Genomic DNA, 16,247 nt, shown 5'->3' with positions numbered 1-16,247 from the left:
TGTTTGTCGTCCTCTTCCCTAAATGAATAAGTAAAATAAATCAAGAAATTACAAAAAATCCTTTTATAATTGTTTTTAAGTGTAAAGTTATTATAAAATTCTTAGTAAACTTAGAAAATTCATAAATTGTACATTTTCACTACGAATTTAGTGATTCTCGAACCTACACTCTTGTAGCAACACGTAGAATATTATTGTGTGGTTTGTTTCCATCTTTGGTGTAATGTATTTTCACCCTAAACCCTAAACCGTAAACTTTAAACCCTAAACCATAAACCCTATATATATTGCTACGATAGAAGCGAGGTTGCGAGGCACCTAGATCCAATCGGAGAAGTACCTAGAGTTGCAACAAAAAGTTAAGTTGTGCCCTTGATCACTTTTCTTTACCAAATAATGTTCTCGATAATCACCATGACATGCTCAAGTTAACTTGATGGGACCTAATAGGTTACCCTAGTTCTATTCACCGTACACCTTGCAAACAAATGAACTATTGGGTAGTCTTGCTATTGCTCTGTCTGGTTTTGAGAGCAATGTTACACATGAATTATGGTCATGCCTTATCATTATTGTTGGATTATTTTTTGTTCATGATAAGATTGTTTTGTTAATCGGAACATGGAGAACCACCTAGGAAAACAGTGCTACCACAAGGGTGGTATGGGATGTCCTTAGCTGACTAATTAGAAAATCTAGTGGAGGACCACCTTACCCGAAAGGGGCAAGGGCAGTATGAGGAGCTGCTGGTATAGGGAGATTCTCGGGTCAATCATGTTGCGATGGCTTTTCGGACGAGGGATTCCTATATCGCCCCCTTCTCAAGAAATCGTAGCGGGTTTTCAGAAGCAAGTGGAACTTTGTAAAGGCCTTATAGTGGATCCCTAGCGATTCATCTTGGGAGTGTCTAAGGGTCTTGCAAACCCTGGCTAGATGGGATACATGACTTATGGGTAAAGATGCAACCTCTACAAAGTGTAAACTAGTATACCAGCCATACTCATGGTCAAGAGCGGCTCAGACACTCACATGAGTAATTTATAGAATTAAACTTAATCTGTCATTTGCATTGCATTGTGGGATTTATTATCAATTGTGATCCATTATTTAATTGGGTTGGTATCTACTTACATTTAGTAATTGCTAATAAAAATTTGACCAACTTGTTAAAAGCAAAGCTCATCCTTAACCATTCTCTTTGGTAAGCCTTATACTTCACATGAGCCCCCACCGTAATTGAGCTCATGCACATTTTCCTCACAACTTGTTGAGCGATGAACGTATCTGAGCTCACTCTTGCTAAACTCACATTAGGTCAAGAACAAGTACCGCAAGATGAGGAGTATGAAGGATGTTGTGATGAGTTCATAGAGGTCTAGGTTGTCGTCTCTGAGTCAACTATGGTTCAGGAGGATCGTTGTCGTCATATGATGTAATATTTAGCTATTTTGTACAAAACCCCTATTATATAATCAAGATGTGACATTGATTTTTGTACCATGAGTCATCATATGTGTGAGACTTGATCCTAGCACACATTTGATACGCGCCTGGATTTGTCCTTAAATACAGGTGTGATAGAAGATTGTGATATCCTGGCCTGATGGTTTATGTGATATCCTAGCTCAAGGTTTAATAGGATTGATAGAATACTCATACCTACAAGATGCATCTTCTTTTTCGGAAGCCTACCTCGAAAGGACCTCAAGGTTAAGCGTGCTTGGCCTAGGGCAATTTTGGGATGGGTGACTGACCAGGAAGTCTTCTCGGCTATGCATGAGTGAGGACAAAGTACGCAAAAAAGACTCGTGTTGGTCTGTGGGGATGGTCTATGATCCTAAAGGGCTGCCAGGAGTAAGTAACATCGATTCGGGAGTGGATGGGGTATTACAAATGGTATTAGAGCCGACACTCACGGTTTCATGGGCGTGTGGACTAGGGGTTCGAGCATATGTCTCATGGCACATGTGGGCCCGAAGTGGTCACATGGCATGGCATATGATGACACTAGACACACAAACATGGCCAAGTGGGGACGTTCCTGGCTTGGGGTTGACCGACGAGGATGTCGATCTTCTAAGGGGGTGGAATGTGATATCCTAGACTAATGGATTCTATGATATCCTAGCTCAAGGTTTAGTAGGATTGATAGAATACTCATACCAACAAGATGCATCTTCTTTTTTGGAAGCCTACCTCGAAAGGACCTCTAGGTTAAGCATGCTTCACCTAGAGCAATTTTGGGATGGGTGTCTGACCGAGAAATCTTCTCAGATGCGCATGAGTGAGGACAAAGTACGCACTAAAGACTCAGGTTGGTCTGTGGGGATGGTCTATAATCATAAAGGGCTACCAGGACTAAGTACGATCGGTCTGGGAGTGGATGGGGTATTACAACTTGGGAGCTTGATGACCGACCATAGGTTGCAAGCTTGTAGGTTGCAAGTGGTTGTTCAAGAAGAAGCTTAAGACTGATGGTACTATAACAAGTACAAGACATGGCTTGTGGCCAAGGGTTATACCTAGAAAGAAGACACATATTTCTTTGATACTTACCTATTTCCAAGATGACTACTATTCGTATTCTACTCCCCTAGGTTGCCTCCCATGGTCTTGTTCATTAGATGGACGTTAAGACAACTTTCCTTAATAGAGAGAGAGAAGAGGAAAATTATATGATACAACATGATGGGTTCATTGTAAAGGGTCATGAGGACAAGGTTTGTAAGTTATAAAAATATTTGTATGTGTAAGTAAAATGGACCCCGGGCCTTTTTGGCTAATTGAGTTTTGGTGTTTGATGAACAACACAATCAGTGAACTAATAAGTTTTCTAGTGTTTGTGTTTATAGTTCATAGGATGCGAAGAGAATTGGACCAAGGCAATGAGGATGCAACACCTCAAAAGAAGACATAAAAAGATGCATAGGAGTCCAATACTCAAGAACAAAGAAGCCCGAAGAAATCAGCGAAGAAATCCAAGACAAGGGCTGTCAGCCAGCGCCTGGTGGCGCACCGGACTGTCCGGTGAGGCACTGAACAGTCTGCGCAGAGAGGCCGCAGGCAGGCGCTCTCTAGCTGTAGCACCGGACTGTCCGGTGTGCACCGGACTGTCCGGTGTGCCAACGGGCAGACGGCAACGGTCGGATCCAACGGTCGACTGCTACAGGCGCCAACGGTCGGCTGACGTGGCGTGCACCGGACATCTACTGTGCAGTGTCCGGTGGTGCACCGGACTGTCCGGTGCACCCGACGACAGAAAGCTGCTGCTTTCTATCCAACGGCTAGTTTGGGGTGTGGAGGCTATAAATACCACCCCAACCGGCCATTCTCATGTGTGAGAGCCCAAGCAACATACCAAGACACATAGTGCATATTTCCAAGAGCTCAAACACCCAAGTGCTTAATAGAATCACTCGGTGATTAGCGTAGGTGCTTTGCGAAGTGCTTAGGTTAGTTAGACCGCTTTAGCGCTTGCTCTAGGTGAACCCTAGATTGTTGAGTGAGTTTAGATAAACCTCACAACCCCTCGGCTCTTGCGTGAGTCGTTGTAATTGTACCGAGTGGGGCGAGAGTCTTGCGAGACCGTGACAACCGCGTTTGTGTCACGGCCGCCACCGTGTACCGGAGGGAACGAGGCCCGCGGCGTTTCGGCCGGAAGCTCGATAGTGGAGACGGCGGGGAGCGTCCGAGAGGAGCCGGAAGCGGAGCACCACTTGCGCGTGGAGAAGGCCCGTGGCTCTCTACGGAGTTACTCGACCGTGGTGCTTGGCCCTCGCGTGGGCTTCCCTTTGCGTAGGGGCACCAACGAGGATTAGTCGGGACCTTGCGTGGTTCCGGATACCTCGGTAAAAATACCGGCGTCATCCACGAGAGTTTGCTTCTCTACTTAGCTCTTTACATTCCGCATTTATATTAAGCATTTAAGTTTCAATCTTGTAGTCATACTTATTTAGTGTAGATTGAAACTTAGCCTTTGCGGTAGAGATAGCAACACTTAGACAAAACCTAGTTTGCACATTCTAGTTTTGATTATCTGCATAGGTTTTGCTCTAGGGATTTAATTGTGGCCTAGTTTAGTAAAAGTTTTAGAAGTCCTAATTCACCCCCCCTCTTAGGCGTCACCCGTTTCCTACAAGTGGTATCGGAGCCCGGTTTGGCTCATTTGAAACGCTTTAGCTTCACCGCTAAAAGAGCCGACGCTTTTTAGAGGAAGGGATGGATACCCATAGGCCACCACACTTCGACGGCACTAACTTCCCATATTATAGTGCTAAAATGGCTTGTTACCTAGAGGCCGTTGATCTAGGTGTTTGGAGAGTCACTCGTGACGGGATGAAACCCCTCAAGAATCCCGAGAAACCCACCATGAGTGAGGAAAAAGAAATCCATTTAAATGCTAGAGCCAAAAATTGCTTGTATGAATCTCTTAGCTTGGATATTTTTAACCAAGTATTTACCTTGAAAACTGCTAATGAGATTTGGCTAAAATTGCATGAGCTCCATGATGGCACATCCAATGTCCGTGAGCAAAAACATTGCCTAGTCTTAAATGAGTATAATTCTTTTGCTATGAAAGATGATGAGCTTGTTAGAGACATGTATTCTCGTTTGAATCTAATAATCAATGAGCTCAACTCTATTGGCATTAATAAGCTAGGCGATGCGGACATTGTGAGGAAGATTATCTCCCTGCTACCACAACAAAGATATGGGAGCATCATCACCATCCTTCACAACATGGAGGACTTGAGCAACATGACCCCGACCATTGTGATTGGGAAAATCGCGGCCTTCGAGATGTCGCGAAAAATGAGTCGGGGAGAGGAGCCAACTTCCTCAAGACCATATGCTTTTGCATGTGATGAAAGGAAGGGCAAAAAGAAGGCTCCCACTCCAAGTTCCTCAAGTGAAGAAGAGGAAGAAGAAGAAAGTGATGATGATGAAGATAATCAACCATGCACATCATCCTCCGAGGACGAAGAAACAATCCGACGCGTCGGAAAGGTAATGAGGATGATCCGCAAGATTAATCTAATGGGTGTGCCCCTGCAGGTCGAGGATCTTCTCTTTAACATTGACAGGAAAAAGCAAAGAAAGAGAGGATGCTTCGCATGTGGGGAGAAGGGCCACTTCAGGGACAGCTGTCCAACTTTGGCCGAACCCAAAAAGAAGAGGAGCAAAGGCAAGGCGCTAACAAGTGTTAGAACTTGGGATGATTCTTCAAGTGAAGATGAACCTCCAAGGACGCGCAGCCACCGATCCTCATCACGCTCATCACGGTCATCACACAAATGCCTTATGGCAAGAGGTAACATAAGCATTCCATCCTCTAGTGATGAAAGTAGTAGCGATGATGAAGGTGAGGGAAAGCCCTCTGTAGATGAGCTTGCGGAAGCCGTAGAATTTTTCCAGGATGTTTGCACTAAGCAAAAAGCTCAACTTAAAACTTTGAAAAATAAGTTGGTTAGCTCTCAAAATGATTACAAAGGTTTGCTAGAAAAATTTGAATCTTTTGCAAACTTAAATAGTGAGCTATTAACTAAAATTGAGCTATTAGAATCTAGTGCTCCATCCACTGCTACCGATGATAGCCTTATTAAAAAGAATGAAAAACTGAAAGCTAAGTTAGCTAGCTCCCAAGAAGCTATTGAAAATTTGCTAGAGAAAATGGAAATTCTCAGCATTCACAATAATGAGCTAACTACTAAGCTAGAAAACATTGGTAGCACCCCAGTAGCATCTTTAGTTGAAATACCTGAAATAATTAAGAAAGATGCTTCTACTTCCTGCTTTGATTTAATTGATGATTCTAACCCCTGCAACCAAGTCGTTGTTGAGAATATTGTTGTAGAGACATGTTCGGATGAGGTTGCAAAGGAAAATGAACAATTAAAGCAAGAAGTGGCTCGCCTTGGCAAGGCTTTGTATGACAAGAAAGGCAAAGCCAAACAAATCCAACCTCCACAGGATAACACCACTGCGGGAGTGAACAAGCCTATGGAGGGAGAAACTGTGATTTGTAGGCTATGCCACAAGGAAGGCCACAAGTCTTTCCAATGCAAGGCGATGACCGGGGATAAACAAAGGCAAAAGCTCAAGCAAAAGCCATCAAGCAAAATCTCCAACACCTACATCAAAAAGGTGGATAAAAAGACTGCTACACCATACTTAATCAAAAAGAAGAAGAATGGAAAGGTGATAGCAATCAAGGCCAACAAGCAAGCCAACAAAGGAAAGGGGGCCAAACGCATCTGGGTGCCAAAGGAAATAATTTCAACCATGAAAAGCACCAAGAAGGTTTGGATCCCAAAAGGGAAGTGAGTGGACCAAAAGTTTTCGGGAAATTTGGAGACTTGGCAAAATTGGGATGTATATCATGGGATACATCATATTGGATCAAGTTTATTGCCAAGTGGGTTATTGAAAATTTCGGACCCAAATTTCCCACCCATGACTAAGGTAACTAGTTTTATTGTATTTCTCGTTTTTAGATATGCGTATCTATTTATCTTTTATCTAGTTTACCTTTCTTGCCTAGTATTACATTTGTTATGTACTTTTGTTCAAAATCATGCATACTAGGTAAATCATATGGTAGGATTGCTTGTTTTTAATTCATATACTTAAGCAAACCTACATGGCTTAAAATGTTTAGTTAAAGCACGACACATAGCTTTTATATCACTCCATAGTAAATGATGCATCAATTAAAAATTTTGATTTCTACAAAGTGTATCATTTAACTTATATGTGCCAAAGTTTGGATTATGGATAATTTGCCCCTCTTGATATCAAATCAAAGTGCATGTCTCCTACAAGTATTCAAAACTTGTATGCACACCTTTAGGGGGAGGTTACTCTATAATCTAACACTTTGAGACTAACACCTTTTCAAGTCTATTTCATGCGATAGTCTCATTGTAAGGAAAATGAAGTCCCCGGAGAAAGACAACAATCTTCCACTGCAAAATCTCCAAGAACTCTCATGTCTCTCAAGCTCGCCATTGATCTTCAATTGGTATCTTTTGAGACTACATTCAGTATCATTTACATGTCTTCTCCAATATTTGATTAGACTATATTTCATATCATATGCTTCCATGTTGCTAAAAATGCATAAGTAGTTAACTCATATTCTGTTACCTATGCATAAGGGAAGTTAGTCTTTTCAAACCATGTCTTGCACCTCTAATTTTTCACATGCTTTTTCCTAAGTAGAGGATCTCTGTCAAGGGGAGTATTTCTTCATCTCTAAAGGGGGAGAAAAACTCTTTCTAAAGGAGACAACTCATTTAGGGGGAGTAATTTTTTGAGGACTCCTTCAAGTGGTATCATTCACATAGTTTAATATCCTTCTAGTGATATCATTTGATACAATTCTTGATGAGGGCAAGCTTTTATTTACTTCCTACATGCTTTTAATGTCTTCCTTTTCGGTGGTTGATGCCAAAGGGGGAGAAGTTTAGGGACCAAAGCATTGAAAACTATATCAAACACCAAACACCACCAATTTAAAATTTTATATCTACAAATGGCTTTTCAAAGTGGCTTTGGTTATTTGGTCCAAAAATAGGAAGTAAGTGAATTATGGAGTTAGGGGGAGGCTTAAGTCCATAATATCACATTGTGGGGACAATCATGCATCTTAGCAAGTAGATTGCATATTTTCACTCAAATACTTGTATTATTTGCTTGCTTTGGTTGTGTTGTCATCAATCACCAAAAAGGGGGAGATTGTAAGGAAAATGGACCCCGGGCCTTTTTGGCTAATTGAGTTTTGGTGTTTGATGAACAACACAATCAGTGAACTAATAAGTTTTCTAGTGTTTGTGTTTATAGTTCACAGGATGCGAAGAGAATTGGACCAAGGCAATGAGGATGCAACACCTCAAAAGAAGACATAAAAAGATGCATAGGAGTCCAATACTCAAGAACAAAGAAGCCCGAAGAAATCAGCGAAGAAATCCAAGACAAGGGCTGTCAGCCAGCGCCTGGTGGCGCACCGGACATCGGTGTCCGGTGTGCACCGGACTGTCCGGTGAGGCACCGGACAGTCTGCGCAGAGAGGCCGCAGGCAGGCGCTCTCTGGCTGTAGCACCGGACTGTCCGGTGTGCACCGGACTGTCCGGTGTGCCAACGGGCAGACGACAACGGTCGGATCCAACGGTCGACTGCTACAGGCGCCAACGGTCGGCTGACGTGGCGTGCACCGGACATCTACTGTGCAGTGTCCGGTGGTGCACCGGACTGTCCGGTGCACCCGACGACAGAAAGCTGCTGCTTTCTGTCCAACGGCTAGTTTGGGGTGTGGAGGCTATAAATACCACCCCAACCGGCCATTCTTATGTGTGAGAGCCCAAGCAACATACCAAGACACATAGTGCATATTTCCAAGAGCTCAAACACCCAAGTGCTTAATAGAATCACTCGGTGATTAGCGTAGGTGCTTTGCGAAGTGCTTAGGTTAGTTAGACCGCTTTAGCGCTTGCTCTAGGTGAACCCTAGATTGTTGAGTGAGTTTAGATAAACCTCACAACCCCTCGGCTCTTGCGTGAGTCGTTGTAATTGTACCGAGTGGGGCGAGAGTCTTGCGAGACCGTGACAACCGCGTTTGTGTCACGGCCGCCACCGTGTACCGGAGGGAACGAGGCCCGCGACGTTTCGGCCGGAAGCTCGATAGTGGAGACGGTGGGGAGCGTCCGAGAGGAGCCGGAAGCGGAGCACCACTTGCGCGTGGAGAAGGCCCGTGGCTCTCTACGGAGTTACTCGACCGTGGTGCTTGGCCCTCGCGTGGGCTTCCCTTTGCGTAGGGGCACCAACGAGGATTAGTCGGGACCTTGCGTGGTTCCGGATACCTCGGTAAAAATACCGGCGTCATCCACGAGAGTTTGCTTCTCTACTTAGCTCTTTACATTCCGCATTTATATTAAGCATTTAAGTTTCAATCTTGTAGTCATACTTATTTAGTGTAGATTGAAACTTAGCCTTTGCGGTAGAGATAGCAACACTTAGACAAAACCTAGTTTGCACATTCTAGTTTTGATTATTTGCATAGGTTTTGCTCTAGGGATTTAATTGTGGCCTAGTTTAGTAAAAGTTTTAGAAGTCCTAATTCACCCCCCCTCTTAGGCGTCACCCGTTTCCTACAGTATGGCTTAAAAGCACCTAAGCAATGGCATGACAAATTTGACTTAACACTTATATTGGTAGGCTTTAGTGTCAATGAGGCTGATCTATGTATGTACTACCATCATGGTTCGGGTCAGCGAGTCATATTGTGCTTGTATGTTGATGACATACAAGTCTTGATGTGATCAATGAGGTCAAATCTTTCTTGTGCTGAAGTTTTGAAATTAAGGATCTAGGTGAGGGTGATGTTATTATAAACATCAAGCTTATCAAGGGAAAGTATGGGATTACTCTGACACAATCTCATTTTCTGGAGAAAAGTTGAGTAGTTTTGGGTAGCAAACTGTCTCCAACACCCTATGGTTCTAGTTTGATCCTTTGTGAGAACCAGAGAATTGGTAGAGACAAACTGAGATATTCACAAATCATTAGATCACTAATATATCTTGTTAGTGCTATGGGGCCTGGCATCTCTTTTGCTGTCAGCAAATTGAACCAGTTTACTAATAATGTGGGAAATGATCATTGGTGTATGCTAGAGCGTGTAATGAACTAGTCGATATGCACTATTGATTACGTAATTTATTAGTCCAGCTATCATGCAATATCAGAAGGATACAATGATGCTAATTGGATATCTGATGTGGATGAGTTGTATGCCACAAGAAGATATATTTTCACTCTTCGAGGTGCTTCTGTTGCATGGAGATCATGCAAATAGAACATATTGACGAGATCTACTATGGAAGTGGAACTCTCAACACTAGACAAAACTACAGTAGAGGTCGATTGGCTTCGTGAGTTATTGACGGACTTACCTATTGGTCGAGAAATCATTATCGACAATTATTATGAACTGTGACAATCAAACAATGGTTGCTAAGGTCAACAATTCTATGGACAATATGGAGTCATCAAGACACATCAAGAGACTGTTAAAATTAGTCAGAAAAATGAAAAACTCTAGAGTTATTACCATGGATTATATCCACATTAATAAAACTATGATTGATTCGTTCACTAAGGGGTTGTCATGTAATGTGGTAGATGCAACATCCAAGGAGATGGGTTTGAGACCCATATAAGCTATTCCCTAGTGGTAACCCAACCTATATGATCGAAGATCCCTTGATTTAGGAACTAGGAAGAACAGGCTAGAGGTTAGCATGAGAGTAACATATTAACTCACTTAAGAAGGATGCAATACTCTCAATTCCTATATGGCAGTTTCACAATGGCCTTAATGATATTTTGTTGGCTTTTAGTAGCAAAGATGTTGTACTACAGAACGTTCTTGAAAGAATATACCTATATGAGCCCGACTATTGGATAGTCGCAATATGTGACATTTGGGTGACTCTATTAAGCTCATGATGAGACTAAGGAGTACAACCTATATGCTCGAAATTGTGAATAGCCTACTAGAAGTCAAGTATCAGTTGAATGTAAGTGAAACTTATTTGCACAAAACTTGCAATTCAAGGCTTAGTCCATTGTACACGTTTTGAATGAGCATAGCTTGTGGTCTAGGTGGAAGCTCAACTTAATAGTCTCCATTGAAACACTACTATATTAAACAATAGTGGGTTGACGCAAAGTCGGAATGGGACTTTGAGATTTGATGGGTGATTGTTAGAATTATTGGGACATGCCCATTGTATTTTTTGAATAATTCCTAGAAAAATTTTAAAGGCCCACTCATGAAGAGATGCATGACAATATTTGGAGAAGTGTGGAAACATTAGTCCCACCTTGCTAGTTGAGGTGGAGAGAACCCAACTTAAATAGTTAAGTCCTCTCTATGATATTGCATGTGTTGCATGGGAGGTAGAAGGAAGAACACACATGGGCCTCGTCTCGCCTCGCGCGAGCGGGTTGGGGCTGGATGAGGCAAAGGGCGCGGACACATGACATGCATGTGAATGGTCGTTGACCAAATTCATGGTCCTAGCCTTACGCACCTATGTTTTTCTTTTGCAGTTTTGTTTCACCGCGTATTCCAGAATCCTTATCTGATAAGGCTTATCAAGTGTTGATCGGATCAATAGGTCATGAACTTGTACAATCCTTATTTGATACGGATCAGTGGATCCGTATCTGTTATGGATTTTTTGGTACCAAATGCGGGTTTTATCTTATAAATACCTACATACAGATGCTTCCATCAAACATAACATTAGCCAACACATCTAGTCTGGCCTTTTTCTGCAAGATGTGCCGCCATGTACACTACTTTATCCCTATCGTTGGCATGCACTGGCGGAAGGGCGAGAAGGTCTCTAGTACTTTCATCGTTAATGATCCTACACAAAGAGGGCAAATAAGGTTTTTGGGAAGCACTCCACACAACTGCTCGATCGCTTCATCTTCGTCTTTAATCTCGTGGCCATGGCTCATCTACGTGCTCATCGTGTGGGCGTTTCACGTCATCGTCAAGAACGAGACAATGTTGAAAGTTGATATCATCTTCTCTACCCCATCATTAGCAAGGAACAAACGTACATCCATGCTATTCTGTCTAATTTTTTATACTTGGTTTTGCTAGTTCAAGTTTTAGTCTTAATTGGCATGATGCACATTTAGATCTATTCTCTTTCTTTACATGTTTGTCACAATGGTCATGCTTTTTTTGACTAAATTGAAACCAAATGTTCAATTTTCCAACAACATGTCCCCCACTTCTATGTTATATATCGAAGAAGAAAGACAAAGAGGAAAGAAGAAAAAACAAATAATAAAAACAAAGCCTTGCATTATCCCTAGGTTCTGCATGTATCTGCCCCACCCTAATTTGTAACTAGGATTTTGTTCCTCATTATGTACTCTTCCATGCTCTTGTGGACAAATGACTCTTTTTAATGACTTTAAGCCACTATGCTCAGATTCATCTCCAACCATACTCCCTATCTCTAGCAACAATACTCATATACAACATCTACCCAAATGAATATGTACTTGTTCTCACATGTCTTCCTTCATAATCACAAACATGCTTCTCTTAGTTTGATTTGATCATGCTTGATCTCAAAAATCTTGCTCTCCTATAATCATCTCCACTCTTAGTCCACCATCGTCGACTAGAATCCATAAGCCTATTAATGAAACTATCCCACCCTTTGTCCTACCAAGACTCCACATCGCTTCAATATCTTGTTCTTTTAGATTGTGAAGCATAACATCACGACCATACCACTCTCGCCTTCATCATCGCTTACTCAGTTTGTGATCTTCTATCTTAACACTAGTGTGCATATCAATAAAACTTGCTCCAACCTCAGCCACCCCATGCCTTTGTTCTCTATCTCTAGAGGCTCCATAATGGTGTATCCATTGTGCCTTAATTTGATGTGCTAAGAGCAACTCCAAGAGACTATTATCCTTCCTATCATAGTTTTTGACCCTAAGAATGGAGATCATCATATCATCCATAAGAAATTAAAAGGATAGCATACGGTTGATAGTAAACCTATTTATCTCATATGCACGAGTTTAGAAGAAGTTATTGATGGTTATTCGCATAGACATAATCAGATGTCTTTGGATCTGTTCAGATATTAGATCTCACGCTCCCAATCGAGGGTTCCCCAACTTCTTATATTTTCCAAGGGGTGGGGTTATAGTATAGTCTTGATCAGTTTATGTGAGGCTCTCTTAGTTTCTTAAAAGAAAATCTACCAAATCGAATTTGTTTCTAACTACATCTTGTGATGCCTTGTCTTCTAAGTAAATAAGGTACTCCATCAAGATTGGGCTTCTCATACAACCTACATGGTGTACTTAGTCCCCTTTAGGTTATTTTCCATGCAGGATATCTATCACCGACACTAACTCTCAAGCCTACTTGTAATTCAGAGAATTAGGTAGAGGGTTAGACTTGAATGAATTTTGACTATGAGATCTTTTGCATGTGAATGCTCTCATGTTGTTGTAATCGACTGGGGCCACGCAGTGGGCCTAGTGGGTCTTGCCATCGAGCCTATAAGTAATTTGTACAATCGATCGGAGGGTAAGATTGAAACCACTTTCCTATTCTGATCCAAAGCATGCATCGAATATACCTAGTGATAATTTGGGTGAAGCCTGATGATGGCATGCCCAAACGGTAATGGCCAAGATGTCACCAATGGCAATCTGGTCGTCTTGAAGGATTCCAACTGTGGTGTGCCTAAGCGGTCTTAGTTGATGATGTAGTTAGAAACAACGTGACTTCCTTGGAGAGCCTAATGCTACGGTGTTCAAGTGCTTGCAATCAGTGACATGGTCGATGATGGTGTATCCTTCTCAAGGGAACCCATTGAGGGTTTAGTTGAGTCGTTAAAGTCAACACTATACCACGGAGGATTTTTACCGACCTTTGTTAGCTACCAAAGGTTGGTCGGTAAAAACAGCCGACACATGGTTGGTTGGTAATACCAGTTTTTGCAACGGCGGGACGGTCGGTAAATCTCTTATATTTAGCGTTGGGAGATCCGTCGGTAAAAATGGTAAAGACATCGCTCGTTCGGTCGGTAAATATATTGGCGCAACCCAAACCCGCGTGCCGCCAAATTATTACGTTCCTCCCAACCAAATCGCCGCCAAAATTATTACGGCCCCCTCCAAAATCCAGCCGCCCGCCCCCTTCTCCTAACTCCCACCGCCGCCACCTCCAAACTCCCCCCAATTCACCGCACGCCCCCTCCACAGCGCCGCCCGCGCGTCCCCTCCATAGCACCGCCTGCGCGCCCCCTTCTCCTAACTCCCACCGCCGCCACCTCCAAACTCCCCCCAATTCACCACACGCCCCCTCCACAGCGCAGCCCGCGCGTCCCCTCCATAGCACCGCCTGCGCGCCACGAAATCCCGCCGCCGTCCTCCATCCTGCCACCCCCTCCATAGATCTGCCTGCCTCAATAATCCCGCCGCCACCTCCATCGTGTCGCGCCCCTCCATCACGCTGCCCCCTTTGGTGTCATTTGCCTGTGGAATCGTGATTTCCCTTCCTGTTTTTTTCTGTTTTTTGGTAAACTTTGGGGGAATTTCTGTTCGTAGGATTTGAGTGTGATTGAAGAAATTTTCCTTGGGGGAATTCATGCTGGAGCATCACTGAACTCGTCTATGGCAATTCCCTAGTGATTTCCTCTCTCAAATTTGTGTTTATCTTGGAGCATTGATTTAACATTTTTGTTCTTTCTTATCTGCAGGATTTAAAGGTTGTTCTAGGTCCTTGCAGGATTAAGCCCAACAAAACAGAGATTTGTGTGAGTCCACAACAAACTTTATTCCCTTCTTGTAGTTATGTAGCAATTACTCTAATCTTTTATCTTGCTGATCTACTAACATAGGAAGAGCCTGCACAACTTAAATGTTAGGCTTCTTAAATAGTTTTCTTCTTTTTGTAATTCAACATTTTGCTTGATGCCTTATGGGCATAATCTGTTTTAAAATGCAAAACTGCTACCTTAAGAAACAAGCTTCATCTTTATGGCAGTACGTGTTCTAAGCTTAGTCTGAGCCAAAGCCAAGAAGGCTGTGCGTTGCACTTCCACCTGACCTGAGGATTTCATATATCGCCTAGAGAGATGGACATTGTCCTGGCCTTCAGCCTTCATGGTCTTAGAACTGAACCAGCATGGACAGGCAATGAACCAGACTACCAGACGTTGAACACTAATTAATGTAATTTCTTGCAGTGAGTATAAGTTCCAGTAGGTCATGCTTATTAGTTTCATGTTTGCCACTACTGGTTGGTAGTGTTAAAGTACTGAGCACGCACTACTGGTTTTGATTGCCACTGATGCAACACGAAATGTAAGGCAGTGATTGAAGGATCATGAGGATAGTTGCATATGTTCTTCCTTAAGCTTAATGATGATAGCATGAGCAAGATTACTGATGCACTACTGGCTGTATTTTTCCCTCTAGTCTAGCTTGTAACCTTCAGTTCATGATGGTACCAGGATCAATGTATGTGTTGGTGACTACATTTTTTCTCTAGCTTATAACCTTCAGTTCATGATGGCTGCATTTTTTTCTCTAGCTTGCAACATTTTTTTCTCTAGCATGTATTCAACATTTTTGTTCTTTCTTGCATGCAGGATTAAAAGTTGGTTCAAGGTTCTTGCAATATTAAGCCTAGCAAAACAGATTCGTGTGAGTTCACTGCAAACTTGTTTTTTCCTTCTTCTTGTTATGTAGCTGATATGTTAGCATAAGAATAGCTGATAATAAACACAAGATCCTACAAATCTTTGGTACGGCAGGGGCAGCAAGGAAAGGAAGGTGTTGTAGTTCAGAAAATCCAAAAACAACTAGGAGATTGTCGAGCTCTAGTGTAAGGTAAGTTCAACTAATTTACCTTGTTTCCGGTTCAATTGTGTGTTTGTTCATTATCTTTGAGTGTATGCAGCAAAGTTTTTATACTTGTTATATGTTCTTAGAAGCTCTATCATATCCGTAATAACACACATGGATAAATCGTGGATCGACAATGTGGCTAGGTACAATACAACTTTTTTTCACAATAACTAAAAAAATGTGCTACGTGGTTATCTTGATATTTAACATAGAAATTGCATGTAGGGAGACAAAGGCCTATACACAAGGGGTGAATAGTTTTCTAGCTTTTGCATTAAAAAATTCAGCGGTAGGAAGCAAGATTTTATGCCCTTGTAGGAAGTGTGTCAACTCATTTTGGCGGGAGGCTATTGAAGTTCGAGAACACTTGATTTGTGATGGATTTTTAAAAGGGTATAGAACATGGACCTTACATGGAGAAGCTAGTTCCTCTATATTGAACAATGAAAATGGTGATGTCCCTGAGTTTATTGAGGTGCATGACGAAGAAGATGACATATCTGAGTTGATTAAGGATTTAGCATGTGGTTTAGATGATAGAGGAGATATGGAAGATGATGGGTCTTTTGATCCATTTGATAAAGATGTAGCTACCATTCGTAGGCTAGCAGCAGACAACAGTCAAGAATTGTACCCAGGTTGCAATAAGTACTCAAAGCTACGCTTTCTAGTTCGTTTACTTCACATAAAACTTCTTGGAGGATGGACGGATAGAAGTTTTAATTTGTTGGTTGATCTACTTGTTGATGCGTTGCCTAAGGGTTCAGCACTTCCTAGAA

The 16,247-nt window shown here is 42.3% G+C and overlaps 1 long non-coding RNA gene across 1 annotated transcript; it reads left to right on the top strand.

The window, feature by feature from the left end:
* The first annotated feature begins 14,314 nt into the window (after positions 1 to 14,314).
* On the top strand, positions 14,315 to 15,490 carry LOC111590897 (uncharacterized). Its single transcript, XR_002750037.1, has 3 exons — positions 14,315 to 14,372; positions 15,210 to 15,264; positions 15,375 to 15,490. It is a non-coding gene; the product is annotated as an uncharacterized lncRNA (long non-coding RNA).
* The last annotated feature ends 757 nt before the right edge of the window (positions 15,491 to 16,247 follow it).

The sequence above is a fragment of the Zea mays genome, chromosome 2 (assembly GCF_902167145.1).
Source record: "Zea mays cultivar B73 chromosome 2, Zm-B73-REFERENCE-NAM-5.0, whole genome shotgun sequence".
NCBI lineage: Eukaryota > Viridiplantae > Streptophyta > Magnoliopsida > Poales > Poaceae > Zea > Zea mays.
The sequence above is the reverse complement of the archived record's forward strand: the minus strand, read 5'-3'. Positions and strand labels throughout refer to the sequence as shown.